The following is a 15,733-nucleotide window of genomic DNA, read 5'->3' as shown; positions in this document are numbered from 1 at the left end:
CATTTAAAGACTATTATATGCATTCTTAAAGAGATATAATTTGATAAATATATCAGATAGTTTCACATTTAATGGTGTTTTGTAGTTGTCCTCATTAAATGGTTTCCTCATTAGGAATAATTCTTTATTTAGAGCTGCTTTAGGGATATTGCCTTCCCTTTGTTTTTTAAGATTTTATTTATTTATTCATCAGAGACACACAGAGAGAGGCAGAGACACAGACAGAGGGAGAAGCAGGCTCCATGCAGAGAGCCTGATGTGGGGACTGGATCTTGGGACTCTGGGGTCACACCCTGGACCGAAGGCAGACAGTCAACCGCTGAGCCACCCAGGTGCCCCAGGATGTTGCCTTCCTAAATAAACATCCACAGGGCCAATGTCCTGTAGTGTCCACACTTTTCTGTTGAGCTGCTTGTTGAAAACTGACATTTCAGAGTCGCCCCCTAGTTCTTCTGAAAAGGTACTAGCCATTCGCCCTATATAAGATGGTCATAAATATATATGAGATCACCCCCTGACCTCTTACCTTAGAGTTAACTATTTTGCATGAGTAAGTATGGCGAGAAGGACATCAAAGCTCTTTGATTCGCAAGCATATCACTTTATTCTCTTATCTGGAGCAGCTGAAGCCAAAGTTTCTGGAGCTGCTGCCCCCGCAGAAACCTGACCGGCCAGTGGCTCTCTAGGGACAGGCGGTGGCTTACCTTCCGCGTGGAATTCACGAAACACAGATCACCGTCTGCCAGAACTACAAGGTGCCCCCCAAAGTTTTTTTTTTTAAAGATTTTATTTATTTATTCCTGAGACACACAGAGAGAGAGGTAGAGACAAAGGCAGAGGGAGAAGCAGGCCTCACGCAGGGAGCCCGATGCGGGGACTCGATCCTGGGACTCCGGGGTCACGCCCTGGGCCGAAGGCAGATGCTCAACCGCTGGGCCACCCAGGCGTCCCGACCCACCAGAGTTACAGAGGGTGTTTGATTAGATCCCGCCTGTCGGCGGTGGGGGGGACCCAGGAGCTCCCACGGGGGCTCCGAGGGGGTGGTGCCCACTGGGTCAGCCACCTCCCGGGGGGTGTTGCTGCAGGCCCCTCCGAGTCTCTTAACATCCCGGAGAAGAAAGGGGACGAGGACAGCAGGGCAGGAGAACCAGGGCAAAGGACGCATGCAGAATTCAGCACATGATGAGCTGGGCCCCTGCCCCGGCGCTGCTTCAGCTGAGCGTGAGTCCAGCTTCCCGAAACGCCGGGAGGACTTGCACCAGGTCATCCTCAAGGTCATCATTACAAGAGGCGAAGACGGTCACGTAGGTACACACCACAAATCTGGAAACTCGTCTCCGGAAAAAAAAAAAAAAAACATGGAAAGGTCCGCATATGTCAGTGAATTAGAGTCTGTTTTCTTCTACCAGCTGCTATTTTGGGAATTCCTCGGAGGATGTTTAAAGAGCAAGTTTTGTATATTGAGGTGGCTGCTCCATTGTCGCGGACAGTTGAAACCAGAGTAGGCTATTGAGGGGAGCTAACGGTTTTGGCACTGGTTTTGGGTGTTAAGTATCAACTAACATGTTTATGCCCGCCCTTCAGATGTCCACATACAAAGACCCCTTTCTCTCCCTTCTGGCAAGAATCCAGGCCAATCTTGGAATGCTTAGTCCCCCGCCCATCATTAAGGGCACTGTGTTAATCGTGGGGCTTCATCTGAGAAGCACCCTGGAAAGGAATGCTCACTGACCCACAACATCCACATTTCCGCTGCTGTGGAAATTGCATGCCCGTGAACATGGGGTTCTGAGGCAGAACTAAGAAACAATCAAGTTCAAGTTCACTTAGAACTACCTAGAGATTTGATATTTGAGCTGGGCTAATGGAGAGGTCATTGAATTGTTGCAATCATGGAAAAAATTGTGTTATATTTGAGATGTATATGTATACGCATGGTCTGTCTATCTATCATCTATCTATCATTTATCTATATTATCTCAGGTTCTTCCTTACCATTATGTCCATGAAGAACACAGATACCACATATTTCATTCAGTAAGTTGTAGACCAGACTTAGGCTGCTAAACAAGATGTTCACTTGATCTAAAATAGTATCTTCAAATTGGGTTTGATAAATAGAATAATAAGCAGGTAAGCAGAGGAAACATCACATCCTTCCTTACACCTTTAAGCCCAGGACTAGAACTGTGCTGTAAACAAAACAAAACAAAACATTACTTTCTTTCTTTTTTTTTTTTAGAATTTTTTTAAAGATTATTTATTTATTTATTCATGAGACACACACACGCACACACACACACAGAGGCAGAGACACAGGCAGAGGGAGAAGCAGGCTCCATGCAGGTTGCCCGATGTGGGACCCGATCAGGTCTTCAGGATCACGCCCTGGGCCAAAGGCAGGCGCTAAACCGCTGAGCCACCCAGGGATCCCAAAACATTACTTTCTTTTGTGATCTATTTAGCATTAAACTGATCTTGATGTTCTGTAGGCTTTGCTGAGACTGAAGACTTTAATGAGTTGTATGTTTATGAATTTCCTAAAATAAAATCTATCATCAATGGAGAAGAGAAATCTGGATGACTCTCCTAGTAAATATTTAATAATTTGCAAGGTATTTTTTTGGAAAATACAGAAGAAGAGAGAAAATAGTTTCTTTTGTAAAAATTGCAGGTTGGGCACCACCAACTTGTTGTTTGGGAGGAGTTAAACACAATCTCACATCTAAATTTGTAGGGATTTTTATATCTTATAAATGATGACTTATTTACTTAAAATCATGACTTATTTACTTATATACTTACGTATAGAGCATTATGATTTTTCCTCAGATGCTTAATTGTTTTTAGGATTCAAAACTGAGTCTTCACAGTCACCATTCTGTTCTTTATCTCTATGAGGTTTGCTTTGTTTTCTTTTGTTTGTGCATTTGTTTTTTAGATTGCACACCTAAGTGAAATCATATGACATTTGTCTTTCTCTGTCTATATCATTTAGTATAATACACTCAAGTTTCATCCACATTGCAAATGGTTAAGATTTTGTTTTTTATATGGCTGAGTAGTATTCCATTGTATATACATATGTATAATATAATAATAAACTTAATTTATTATTAATTATAATAATTATAATATTAAATTATATAATATATAGTAATATGTAATTATTATATACATTACATATTCTTTATCCATTCATCTGTCACAGATGGTATCTAGACTTAGTGTGCTAGTCAACTACATTATATGTAAATATCAAATCATGAGGTCGGACACCTGAAACTAATATAATGTTATATGTCAATCATGCCTCATTCAAAAAAAATGAGTCTTGAATCTTTAGAAAAGCAGAAAAGTCCTCCCCTACATGCATACTATTTTATATATTTATGCTGTCCAATTTACATTTTCTCCTTTAAGGTATTAGTGCAAGAAAATAATAGTGGGAACTAGAATAATTTGTTTACTTTTTGTTTTTAAGATTTTATTTATGGGGCATGCCCTGGTGGCTCGGCAGTTTAGCTAATAAAATCTAAAGATTTTATTTATTTATTCATGAGAGACACACACAGAGAGAGAGAGAGAGAGAGAGGCAGAGACACAGGCAGAGGGAGAAGCAGGCTCCATGCAGGGAGCCCGATGCGGAACTCGATCCCGGGACTCCAGGATCACGCCCTGAGCCGAAGGCAGGTGCTAAACCGCTGAGCCACCCGGGCATCCCTAATTTGTTTACCTCTTAAAAAAATCCTCACACATTAGTTTTATTTATTACTCCTCCAGTTAGTTTGCCAGTGTAGTGTCTTTTTTAGGCTTGCACAGGCCTGATTCTCTACCCTTCAGGCTGGAACTGTGGTTTTAAGAACCCTTGGCGACAAGGCCTGAGCTCCTTGCCGGGTAGGACATCTGTCCTGCTTAATACCGTATGCCTGGCACATAGCTGGCACTCAGTAAATAATTTTTGAATAAATAATTGGATAAAGACCTTAGTGATTTATGTGAGGAAACATCAGGCCCCGCCCCTCGTCTATGTGTGCGCTCTCCACACAGCACACATTTGACAGACCTACAGTCCGGATAAGGGTCACTTAGGTTTCATGACAACAGGCTACAGCTGCTGGGTCCTTTGAGACCAGGCTGCCGTCACCCTTTGTGCCATTGTTGGGAGTAGTCAAACTCGCCAAGCCTCACATCCCTGTTCTCACTGTGGAAAATAAATGATTTCTACTGGAAACAACGGGAGGGCCGGGGCAGGGAGGGAGGGTAGATGTGTCCATTGTTTGTCTTCAGTACTCTCTTCCCCTTTCACCTGTGTCCCCTCTCTGATCCAACCCCCCATTGACCCCAAGGTGATACCCCACCTCTCTGATATTTCTTTCCATTCTTTGTTAGCCACTATTCACTATTTAGTCCTCTGGTGTTTCCATAGTCTTGTTGCTCCTTTGGCCTTACTTTAGATTTTGTTTTGTCCCACAGAACCGCTTCAGCTCTGATATTTCAACATCCTATTTTCGGATCATACGTAAGCCATCATTTTTTCCTTTCTCACTCACTGCATTTCTTCTGCAGCCAGGTGAGAACCTCCAGTTCCTTGAACCCCTGCATTCTAACTTCTCTCTCTTTTCTTCCCTATTGAACTTAGATTTTGTACTCCATCCCTTTCATTATTCCCTTACCTTTATTCTTTTCCCCATTGCCCCCCACACCTGCAGAGCCCAGTTCTGGTGCAGTCTAGCGCTTTGCCTCCTCCAGTCCTACACCAGGCTGCCATGCCTTACTAGAAGAAGACCACTCGACAAACCAGAAATTCAGCCATCAACCTTGACAGTTCTTTTCCCACTCCCCTTCCTCCCCACCCCCAGGTTCTGTGTTTCTTCCCTAAATTTGTCCTATTCTCATTTTGCCCACCACCACGCCCTTGGATCAGGCTATTACCTTTCAGCCACATAGCTGCACTGGCTAACAGGCTTCATTGCCCTCATTCTTGTCTTCCTGCTAGCCAGGCTCCATCCAGCAGGTATGATGTTCTTTATACATTTCAAATATGATCAGGAAACTTTGCTTCTAATACCATTTAATGGCTCCTAATTGTTAAAGACAGAATCCAAAGTTTTAAAGATGGGGAGTCTCTGTGATCTGGCTCCTGTCCATAGCTCCGATTTTGCCTCCTGTCTCTTGCCTCTCTTTCCTCCAACTCCAGAAGTGCCTTTTTAAAAAAAAAAAGTTTTATTTATTTATTCATGAGACACACACACACACACACACACACACACACACACACACACACACAGAGGGGGGCAGGCAGAGACACAGGCAGAGGGAGAAGCAGGCTCCATGCAGGGAGCCCGACACGGGACTCGAACCCAGGTCTCCAGGATCACGCCCCGGGCTGAAGGCGGTGCTAAACCGCTGAGCCACCCCGGCTACCCCCAGAAGTGCCTTTTTGTTTTGTTTTGTTTTTTAAAATTATTTTCAACTCTTTTACTGTTAACCTCTCCACTATCATGACCAAAACCAAGCAGGGTCTTGGTTTCCTTTCCTGCAAAAGGTGCTACCTCATTCCCAGACAGATGAGGGAGGCCAGGGTTTCAGGCTGGTGCTACCCTTAGGATCTCCCTCCTGCAGCTTGGAGCCAGGGAGGGGAAGTGCCACACGGTGATGGATGGATGGAAGGAAGGATAGATGGACAGGAAGGACTGCAGCAGGTGACGTCAGGAAGGGGCTACTCTAAGCAAAGCCCTACTCTTTCTAGTCTTGCCTCTGGGGGTAGGGGAAGCATGAGTGGCCATCAGGGCCAGGGCGTCTAACTGGAGTCAAGGATTACCACACTGGGAGTGTAGGTGGGCAGCTGCCCCCAAGGTGAGGCCTTGTGACTCCCACTGGACAGTCCCCCAGGGCCTGGGGTATCCTGCAGTAAGTAGAGGGGCTGGAGTCTGTCCTCAGGGGACAGGGGTGAGGGCCTGCTGGTTCCCCCCTGGGAAGTCTCCCCTGCTGCTCTCCTGATGCCAGGGAGGGGACAGAGGACCCATGAAGTTCTGTCAGGGGGCAGAGCTGGAGCAGGCCACCTCCTCCCTACTGTGCCCAGATCTGCTCACCTGGGGTGTTCTGTGGTGCTCCCTCCCTGGGGTCCCAGCAGAGACTTTATGCTGAGGCCTTCACTGGGCTGCAGCTTTGGACTGGGCTGCCGATAGGGCCAGCCATGTGCCCCTTAGGGGTGGCCAGTCCTTGGCAAAGGCTCACCACATGCCCCTGCTCTGCTAGCACCAGCACAGGGTGGTGTCCTGCAGCCCCGGTGCTCAGCCCAGAATCAGGCTCACATCTACTGCCCAGAAGGTGCCCTTGGCCTGGGGCTTCGCAGGCTCTTCAGGCACCTTGCATAGGCTGGGGGAGAGGTTGTGGCTGCTGGAATCCTTCTGGCCCCTTAGCCATCCCTGAAGACGGGGGCCGGAGCCTGGACCCAACGGGTGACCTGGGTCAGGTTCAGGCCTTAGGAGGGTGCGGCCTGGATCTCCAAGGCAGTCCTGGCCAAGGAGGTGTAGGGTGGCTTGGCATGCCGCAGGTATCTCCCTCCTACTCTCCGGAGGCTGGGAGGACGTCTCTGACTTGCAGGCTCCTGGCGTGGGGTGCTGCAGGGCCCCATGCAGGGCAGGCAAGCAAAGTGGGCAGGGCCCCCATGGGGAGGCAGAGCTGGCTGCCTGAGGCCTCCCCAAGAGCTTTTCAGTTCTGCAAATGCTCCGTGAGCATTTCCCTTTGGGAATTTTCTCTCTTTCCCTCTCATCTTTCCCCTCTCACCTTCAGCTCTATTTCTTCTGGTGACCTCCTACTCATCTTTCCAGTTTTCGTTTACTGCTTCAAGGAATTCTTCTCTGAGATTCCCTCTCCCTCCAAAAATATCTGACTTGTGCACACTACACCTCCTCTAGGCTAAGACTTTAGAATATGGTCTTTAAATTGCTTATTTATCTCTATCTCCCACGATTTCATGGAATCCATCAGGGCAAGGACTCTATCTGCCTTGTTCCTCCCTGTGTTCTCAGTACTTAGGACAATGCTTAGAATGTATTATGTGTTAAATCATTATTTGTAGCAGAGAGTGTAGAGTGACGGTAAGGTAAATGAACAGGACCCAAACTTCCTGGGTTCAAATTCTGAGGCTGCTGATTACTTGCTGTATAACCTTGGATAAATTATTTAACTCCTTGGGTGCCTGGGTGGCTCAGTTGGTTAAACATTTGCCTTTGGCTCAGGTCGTGATCCGGGGTCCTGGGATCGAGCCCCACATTGGGCTCCCTGCTCAGCGGAGAGTCTGCTTCTCCCTCTCCCTCTGCCGTTCCCTCTGTTCTTGCTCTCTCAAATAAGTAAATAAAATCTTTAAAAAAGTAAGTTACTTAACTCTCTGTATTTAGCTTTCTTATCTATATGATAAGGATTGTAATAGTGCTCACCTGATATGGTTGTTGTGAGCACTGAATTAATACACATGAAGTATTTGGACAACACCTGGCACAGAGTAAGCACCCAACTGACTACTTATTTGTCATCATATTTACAGTCACCATTAAAAATAATGGGGATCTAATCTATCAGTCATCTCTCCATGTGTATCTAGAGGTATATCTTTAGCTGAAAGTGGCCCCATAGCTTTACACACCTTTATGAACCAGTTGTGCATGTTAAATTGAAACCATGACTTGATTAGTTGAACACGCTCCCCATTGAATAATATAAACATCAATCTAGAGTTTGTGACACCTGTGTGCCCTTCTATACATTGACTTGTGTGTTGTCTCATCTTTTGTTTCTGTCTGTTCTTACAGTGCTCTCACCCAGCACCACCAGCAGTGAATTTGGCTATCACGCTGGCCAGGTCTGCCTTTACATCCATCTCTAAAACCTGGCATTATCAGGCTTATTGAATTTTCAAATTAGAGTTTTCCCTAATTTTTTAAAGATTTGAAATCATCCTCCATCTACACAGCATGATCTGAATCGGAGGTGGTCACATCCTTTTTTTTTTTTCCCCAAGGAGAAGGAGATTTTTTTTTTTTTTGAGAAGATTTTTAACCATCTTTTATAAGTAGCAAAATAGAAGCCTAGAAAGGCCTAGTTATTTGCCAGAGACACATATCTGTTAATACTAAAACCAGGATAGAGAACCAGCATTCCAAGGCTCTCTTGAATTCACAATAAAAAATTATGATATATTAGTAGGAAAGAAAAACTCAAGTAGGGATGCCTGGGTGGCTCAGTGGTTGAGCGTCTGCCTTTGGCTCGGAGTGTGATCCTGGAGTGCCGGGATTGAGTCCCACATTGGGCTCCCTGCATGGAGCCTGCTTCTCCCTCTGCCTGTGTCTCTGCCTCTCTCTCTCTCTCTCTCTGCGTGTGTCTCATGAATAAATAAATAAAATCTTAAAAAAAAGAAGAAAAACTCAAGTATGAGAACATAAAATATAGTGCTATTTTTGAAACCCTAACCATTGATTTATGCTGCACTGGTCCAGTTTTCTCATATGATGAAAAGAATTGATACACAGAGGCCTTCAGTGTGTGTGTGTGTGTGTGTGCATATGTCTGTATGTCCACGTGTGTCTCCCTCTTCCACTCCCTCTCTGCCTTCCTCCCATCTATCTATATATAGACTATCTCACCTGTGCAAACAAAATGAAGCATTGGGAAAGATGTACGATAACAGTTGCTCGTTCTTCTGGTTGCTTTGGGGCCAGACTTTTGTTCAATTTTTACTTTATCTCTTTGGAGAGTGGGGTGAAAATCTTTCATCTGTGTCCTCAATGGCCAGCAGTCTTAAATCCTAGGCTCTGCTATGTGAGCAGTGCTCGTTTCCTTTCTTTTTTTTGACCCTGCCAATCTTCTACTATGATGTATCCTCCATCCCAGAGGACCTTGCTTCCTAACTGCTTTCTCATTAGTCTTTGGCAATCTAGCTTCTGGTCTTCTCACTGTACATACAAATAACAGACATCACCTGTGGTCTTCTGGCATTTTCTTAGCTGTGATTCACCTTGAGATTTCTTCCTAGGCAATGCTGTCTATCAACTCTACATTGTTGAAACATACCCCTGGGGCAGTGACTAGGAGCCTGAGCTTGTCCAGACCATGTCATCCTGGCTCTCTTGGGCCTTGTGCTTTGTAGCTTCCTCTGTTGGCTCTCCTTCCTTCTTGCATGTTTGACAAAGGACTCACCAAATCGAAGGCTCTTCTTTGTCTTATTTAATGTCTGACCTTGGAGCGTTCCATTCTTTTCCACAATTTGTGCTGAGCTTCATGAAAGGGGGAACTCTTTCTCTTTGTCATTCTTATGTATCCATTCTTCATACGTGGCAGAATACCTTGGTCACGGTAGGTGCTCAAACAGGTCTGTTGCCTTGAAGTTAAGCTGTGCAGATGATTCCAAAATTTAAATCAATGGCTGATGTTCTCAACTTCTAGTTCCAATAACATTACTTCCTTTTGGTGCATTTCCAGTTCTAGTAAAAATAGTTACCACTATTAAGCACCCATTGTGGATTGATCAGTCTGCTAGGTGATTACAACACATTATTGGTACTTTATGCAACCTTCCAAGGTACCTTCCAAGGTACACATTGTCATCAGTGCTTAACATGGGACAGAATCAACATCCACTTGCATATCTGGTAAGTGTCTCAAACTTATGGCCAGTAAAGAACCTTTGCCCTAGATCTGCTGGGATCCAGTTTTCCACATCTCAGGAAGCAGCCCTCTACTCATGGTTATTCTCCACTCAAAGCTTTGCTTTCCGACACCCAATCCATTAACATGTCCAGTTGGCTACAAAAAGTACGTCTAGTCTATCCGATTTTCTTCATTTCCCAGTTTGGGCCATCATCATCTTTTCCAGACCAGTGCAAAGGCTACCTAACTGGGCTTTCCTTTGATTCCTCTGCATGCTGTTCTCCACATAGCAGCCTGTGGTCCTTTAATCAGATCATGTTACAGGAGTCATTACATCCTGCTGTGGCTTCAAAAACTATTTACTGGTTTGATTTGATGGTATAGCCAGTGTGGCTACACTTGTACTCTAAGGCAAATGTTTGAAAATTTAAGTTAGCTAAAAATATAAACTGAGGATTGATTCAACTATGAAGCGATTAATATAGACATCCACGAGCAAACCTAAGAAATTATTATTTTTTAGAGAATTCTATACTGTATAGAAACAGTATTCCTTTCGATAGCATGCACTTAAAATATTAGCTCATTTACCATAATTTATTTACAAAACACGTTGAAGGAATATGTTGAATACATAATGTGAGGAAGATTTTTTTAAAAAAGATTTTATTTATTTATTCATGATAAACACACAGAGAGAGAGGCAGAGACACAGGCAGAGGGAGAAGCAGGCTCCACGCAGGGAACCCAACGTGGGACTCCATCCCAGGTCTTCAGGATCAGGCCCTGGGTTGAAGGCGGCGCTAAACTGCTGAGCCACCTAGGCTGCCCTGTGAGGGACATTTGTATCCACATGTGGATAATAGATGCTTCTTAATTTTTATTACCCTATTCAAACAAGTGCAAAATAGTATCTCTTATAATATTTGTATTGCCTATAATTTTAATTTTCATTGAAATCTAACTAGTGGAAGAACAAATAACTAGAGATAGAAGTAAGATAACCAAAGGAGCTGTCATTCATGGGTCATGGTTCTCCCTTTTAAACCACTGTTATGCATTTGGGATCAAATTAGCTGGTGCTGGCTGTGAGACTTATAGCTGTCACCTGCTCTGGTTGTTTCTGGACTCAAGTACTCTTATCCAGAAGGCAAATGCTTAGATACTAAATATGAGTCCTACTTTTTTTTTTTTTTTAAAGTAGGCTCCACCTCCAGTATGGAACTCAATGTGGGGCTTAAACTCAGGATCCTAAGATCAAGACCTGAGCTGAGATCAAGAGACAGACGCTCAGGGATCCCTGGGTGGCGCAGCGGTTTGGCGCCTGCCTTTGGCCCAGGGCACGATCCTGGAGACCCCGGATCGAATCCCACGTCGGGCTCCCGGTGCATGGAGCCTGCTTCTCCCTCTGCCTGTGTCTCTGCCTCTCTCTCTCTCTCTCTGTGACTATCATAAATAAAAAAAAAAAAAGTTTAAAAAAAAAAAAAAGAGACAGTTGCTCAACCTACTGAGCCTACCCAGGTGCTCCAAGTCCCTCTTATCTTGATAGTGTTACACTGTGTAAAAATTTCTCATACACATAGATTCACATTCATGTTTTTGAATAAGTATTTCTAAAAAAAATCCCACATTCTATCTTAGAAAAATATGACTTTAAATGATTATCAGTGATTTATCACTAATGCAAATATTCATCTCTTTTAATTCTTGGAGACAAGTTGCAAGCTGAAAATTGTGTTAATGTCTGCTTAACTGGTACAATCATCACTAAAAATATTTGTTAAACGATCTGAACTTGTTCTCACAGAAAAACAAGTGTGGAAAATGTCAAAACCTTTTCCACGTAAAAGTGTTTTTTGAGAGGTTTTCTTTTTTAGTACTTTTGGTTTTTTCCTGAAGTTTGTAAGTTTAAGAAATCACTGACTTTGGTGGAGAATTTGTTGCTTAGATGATCTCCTTGTTGATTATTTGCAAATAATGTAGTTACTATTCAGCTATAAAAATACTCAAATTAATGGGAGGGAAAATAAAATATGAGGAATTTTTTTTAAGGAATTTTTAATCCAAATTTCCATCAAGAATAAGATTACATTTTGGAAATTTAAGATGATCAGATCCTTTATTTTGCTTAAGTTTTCCTCATTTATTCCCCCTTTTCTTTTCCTTCTTCCCTTCTTTGTGGACTTCTCTTCTTCCTGTCAGCTCTTATAGCCGCGGGTTACGTCCTAGGTGATCTCTTCTTCCCCCAGGCATGAAATTTAGCATCACTGCTAGATTCACTCACTTCCTTTTCATTTTCCTTCACTTTTCACAGACGAAGCCAACTTCATCTGTGCGTATGACAATGAGAAGCAAATTTATATATTCATTCTTTACCTCTCCTCAACACCTGAGCTGTTTTTCTAGGAGTAACTCAGACTCAAAAGTGAACTTACTAACATCCTAAATCAAATTTTTTTTCTCACATTTCCTTCTTGGTTAGTGCTTGACCAAGGGATCACCATCTTCCCTGTGGCTCAGGATAGAAATTATATCATCCTGCACTCTGATCTCCATCTCACTCTCTACCTTGTGGCCTCAGGGTCACCAAACTCTGTTAATGCTGCCGCTAAATATCTTTTTGTTCTATTTCTTCCTGTATAGACCTACTATCCTAATGACTAAAATCCTTACCATCTCTTGCCTGCAGTTTTGCAACAGAATCTTAACAGACCTAGTTGCCTACAGTTTGCTTGGTATCTAATCTGTTTTTTATGCTGACACTAGGGTAACATTTCCATAATCAAAATCTGATTGTATTATTTCTCTGCCTTGAAACCTCTGATGATCGTACTCTATCAAGTTCAAACTATTGCAGGATATACAAAGTCCTTCACAATTTGTTCTTCCATCGTCATGGGATGCTATGCAATGGTCAGGACCTGTGCTATAGTGTAGTGATTAGAGACAAGAATTCTATTATTATTATTATTATTATTATTATATTACTTTTAAAAATTGAGGTCAAATTAGTATTTAGCATATTAGTTTCAGATGTGCAACCTAATAATTTGATATTTACACACACTATGAAGTGCTCATCCCAAGAAGTTTAGTTATCATTCAACACCATATAATTGACTCCCTTTTGCCTACCTTCTAAACCCCTTCCCCTCTGATAACCACCAATCTCTTCTCTGTATCTACAATTTTTGTCTTGTTTGTTTATGTGTCTCGTTTTTTAAATTCTACATATAAATCTTAAGGTATCTGACTTTCTCTGAGTTATTTCACTTAGCATTAAACCCTCAAGATCCATCCATGTTGTTGCAAATGGCAAGATTTGCTTCTCTTTTCATGACTGAGTAGTATTTCATTGTATAAATATATATACTATGTCTCCTTTATCAATTCATCCATTGATGGGCACTTAAGTTACTTCCATATCTTGGCTATTGTAAATAATGTTGCAATGAACACAGTGCTGCTTTGGGTTAGTGTTTTTGTTTTCTTCAGATAAATACCCAGAAGTGGAATAGCTGGATCATATGGTTGATCTACTTGTAATTTTTGGAGGAAACTCCATATTGTTTTCCATAGTGGCTGCCCCAGTTTACATCCCCACTAATAGTGTGCAAGGAACCCCTTTTCTCCACATATTCTCCAACACTTGTTATTTCTTGTCTTTTTGATAATAGCTGTTCTGCCAAGCATGGGTGAGATATATCATTGTGGGTTTGATTTGCATTTCCCTGATAATTAATGATGAACACCTTATCATGTATCTGCTGGTTATCTGTACGTCTTTGGAAAAATGTCTGTTTAGACCCCCTGCCCATTTTTTTTAATTGGATTTTTTTTTTTTTTGCAATTGAGTTGTTTTAGTTCTTGACATACTTTGAATATTAACCCCTTAATGGATACATGACTTGCAAGTATTTTATCCCATTCAGTAGGTTGCCTTTTCATTTTGTTGATGGTTTTGTTATCTGTGTAGAAAGCTTTTTAGTTTGATGTTGTCCCACTTTTTTTTTTCTTTCATTGCCTTTGCTTTTGGAGTCAGATTGAAAAATTCAACGCCAACATTGATACCAAGGAATTTACTGCCTGTTTTCTCGTAGGTATTTTATAGTTTCTTACTATAATGTTTTAAACTCAAGTCTTTACTCAATTTTGAGTTAATTTTTGTGTATGGTATAAGATAGTGGTCTAGTTTCATTCTTTTGAGGCTATCTGGTTTTTCCAGCACCGTTTATTGAAGTGAGTGTCCTTTCCTATTGTATGCTCCTGGCTCCTTTGTCATAAATGAATTGACCATATATTTATAGGTTTATTTCTGGGCTCCTTATTCTGTTCCATTGATCTGTGTGTCTGTTTTCAATGCAATACCATACCATTTTGATTACTAAAACTTTGTAGTTTAGTTTAAGGTCAGGGGGCATGATATCTCCAGCTTTATTCTTCTTCCTTGAGGTTACTTTGGCTGTTTAGAGTCTTTTGTGGTTCCAAACAAGTTTTATAATTGTTTGCTTTAGTTCCGTGAAAAATATCATTAGACTTTTGATAGGGATTGCATTGAATCTATAGATTGCTTTGGGTAGTATGGACATTTTAACAATATTAATTTTTTCAATTCATGAGCATAAACTGTCTTTCCATTTTTTGTCTTCTTCAATTTCTTTCATTAATTTTTTATAATTTTCAGCAATTTCTTATAGTTTTTAGCATGTCAGTCTTTCACTTCCTAGGTTAAATTTGTTCCAAGATATTTTATTCTTTCTGATGCATTTGCGAATGAGGTTGTTTTCTTAATTTCTCTTTCTGATGGTTTGTTATTAGTGTTTAGAAATGCAAAAGATCTCCCTATTATTGAACTTATATCCTGCAGCTTTACTGAATTCATTTATAAGTGCTAGCAGTTTTTTGGTGGAGTCCTTAAAGTTTTCTATATATAGTATCATAGCATCTGCAAATAGTGATAGTTTTATTTTTTTCCTTTCCAGTTTGTATGCCTTTTATTTCTTTTTCTTGTTTAATTGACATGGCTAGGACTTGCAATACTATGCTGACTAAAAGTGGCAAGGGTGGGCATCCATGTTTTGTTGCTGATCTTTTGTTCCATTGAATATGATGTTAGCTGTGAGCTTGTCGTATGTGGCCTTTATTACGTTGATTATGTTCCTCTATACTCAATTTGTTGAGTGTTTTTATCATGAATGATGTTGAATTATTTCAAATGTTTTTTATGCATCTACTTATATATATATATGCATTTGATATTATAATTTTACCTTTCATTTTGTCAATGTGGTATACCACAACGGTTAATTTGCAAATGTATCCCTGGCATAAATCCTACTTGATTATGTTGATTATGTTGTATGGTATTGTTGAATAATTAGTTTCTTAATATTGTTTTGAGGATTTTTGCTTTGTGTTCATAGGCATATTGGCCTGAACTTTCCTTTTCTTTCCTTTTCTTTTCTTTTCTTCCTTCCCTCCCTCCCTCCCTCTTCTTTCTTTCTTTCTTTCTTTCTTTCTTTCTTTCTTTCTTTCTTTCTTTCTTTCTTTCTTGTTTTGGTATTAGGGAAATGCTGATCTTATAAAAATGAATTTGGAAGTGTCCCTCCTCTTCAGTTTTTTGGAAGAGTTCGAGAAGAACAGGTATTACATCTTTGAATGTTTGGTAGAATAACTTCACTAAATAGTTAGAATTGGTGAAGTTATTCTACCAATAGAAGCAGTCTGGTCCTAGACTATTGTTTATTAGGGTAGGTTTTTGATTACTGATCAGTCTTCTTATTAGTAATCAATCTACTCAGGTTTTCTATTTCTTTATGATTCAGTCTTAGAGGATTGTATGTTTCCAGGAATTTATCCATTTCTTCTATGTTTTCCAGTTTGTTGGTGTATAATTATTCACAATAGTCTCTTGTGATTCTTTTTTTCTGGTATCAGTTGTAACTTTTTTCTCTTTAATTCCTCATTTTATTTATTTGAGCCTTCTCTCTTTTTTTTCTTGGTGAGTCTAGCCAAAGATTTGTGAATTTTGTTTATCCTTTTGAAGAACCAGCTTTTAGTTTGATTGATCTTTTTTATTCTT

The 15,733-nt window shown here is 41.2% G+C and overlaps 1 pseudogene; it reads right to left on the bottom strand.

Annotated features, from left to right (window-relative positions):
• Window positions 1–5,803: 5,803 nt before the first annotated feature.
• Window positions 5,804–6,640, bottom strand: LOC129512414 (forkhead box protein H1-like; annotated as a pseudogene).
• Window positions 6,641–15,733: the final 9,093 nt, after the last annotated feature.

This window comes from Nyctereutes procyonoides, unplaced genomic scaffold (assembly GCF_905146905.1).
Source record: "Nyctereutes procyonoides isolate TBG_1078 unplaced genomic scaffold, NYPRO_anot_genome, whole genome shotgun sequence".
Taxonomy (NCBI): domain Eukaryota; kingdom Metazoa; phylum Chordata; class Mammalia; order Carnivora; family Canidae; genus Nyctereutes; species Nyctereutes procyonoides.
This window is presented reverse-complemented; position numbering and strand designations above follow the sequence as displayed.